Source organism: Penaeus vannamei, chromosome 28 (genome assembly GCF_042767895.1).
Source record: "Penaeus vannamei isolate JL-2024 chromosome 28, ASM4276789v1, whole genome shotgun sequence".
In the NCBI taxonomy this organism is placed as follows: Eukaryota; Metazoa; Arthropoda; class Malacostraca; order Decapoda; family Penaeidae; genus Penaeus; species Penaeus vannamei.
The window spans coordinates 21923973-21925787 of NC_091576.1; positions in this window are offsets into that span (position 1 = coordinate 21923973).

Consider the following 1815-nt stretch of genomic DNA (forward strand, 5'->3'; position numbering starts at 1 on the left):
GAGAGAGAGAGAGAGAGAGAGAGGTGGAGAAAGGTGGCATAGAGAGAGGAAGGGAGGGAAAGAGAGAGAGAGAGAGAAGGGAGGGTGAGATGAATAAGCAGGAAGACAAGAAGTGAGACGTGCAAGGTAAAAAAAAAATAATAATAACAATAAAAAATAAATAAATAAAAAAAAGATAAAAATACATATGGAAATGAAAAGAGAGAGAGAGAGAAACGGAATCTTAAAGAATGATAGACAAAAAAAAAAAACGAAGATTCTACATCCGGGACCGACCGCTTCCGACGTGCGTTTGTCTTGCCCTCGCCCGCAACCACACATCATTGGCCACAAATGGAGTAGATTCTACGTCGGTGCTTTTATGGCTGTTCCTCCTCCACCTCTTGGCGTCCACTTGTTGCTGGGTTTGTCTTAACAATCACCGATTAAATGGGTAACTTTAAAGGAGAAAAAATCGAGTAACAGGTATGAAGCACCACGGTTCGAGGTGTAATGATCCTGAGGAAATTGATTTATATCTTTCGTAATCACTGGCGTATATATCCCGCACCTCAGAGCAATTCAAGGGGACCCAGGCGTACCAACACTTCCGGATACGACCTGGCCTTCTTCGTGTTTCATCAACCTTTATTAGTACCAACACTTCCGGGAGGGAACCGGTAGAACCCTCAAATTTCCCCCGAACTGGACCCATGCCAACGGTTCCAGGAACTGTATCTCTTCTTTCCCGCCCCCCAAAAACCGGAAAAAAAAACGAAAATAAATAAAAATCAAAATCTCATATCGTTTCCCCGAATGATCCAGCCGTACCAACAATTCCCGGAAGATTCTTGGCGGCTGTGGCTTTAGTCTTCCAAGAATGGCCGAGGGAGGAGGGTGTGTGCGATTCCGGGTATCTGTCTGTCTCTTTCTCTCCCTCTCCCCCTCTCTCTCTCTCTTTCTCTCCCGATCTGTCAGTCAGTCAGTCAGGCAATCACTGTGCACCTCTTAGAAGGCCCCTGTGATCACCGCGCGCCTGGTAGCTGGAACTGAAGAACCCGGAGCTGTATGTCATGCGCCGTGTGCCTGCGACGGGGTGCGTGGGTGGCCATGCACTATTGCCAACCCCCGCCGGACGAAAATCACCCTCGCCTCTCTCCGTTTCCCCCCCTTCGCTCGCGCCGGGCTGAGAACACCCGCTTCCGTCCTTTTCGTGAGGTAAGAAAAGGTCCTTCTGGAGCCCTGTCTTCGGGTTCCCAGCGAGGCCGGCGAGGGGAGGCGCGGCCGAGGGAGAGGGGAAATGCGGCCGCTGGCAAGGCATGGGACCAATGGTACCATAACGCAGGGGACAGCGACAGCCAGGGAGCCTTTGTATGGGGCTGACAGCAGAGAAAATATGGCGGATATGGTTATGCTGATGGTAATGATGTTTTGTCAGGTGGTTGGCACCATAACACAACATCACCTATTGTTATTATTATTATCGTATGAACTATTACTATTTTTATAATGATAATGATAATTATTATTATTATGATTATCAATATTGTTATTATTCTCATTATTATTATTGGTGCCATTGTTTTTATTATCAATATCATCACCTTTATTATTATTGCTATTATTGTTTTTATTGGTGCAATTATTATCATCATCAGCAGACCGCCTCTACCATCATACTCTATCGTCTGTATCATCACCATCATCACACTCATCCCCTTCACCATCCTTATCACTGCGCATTCATTATAACAAATACCGTAGTGAATAGCGTTTTTGCCATCATCATCATCATCATTATTACTACGATCAATAAAACAAATCTGAATTGTTCTT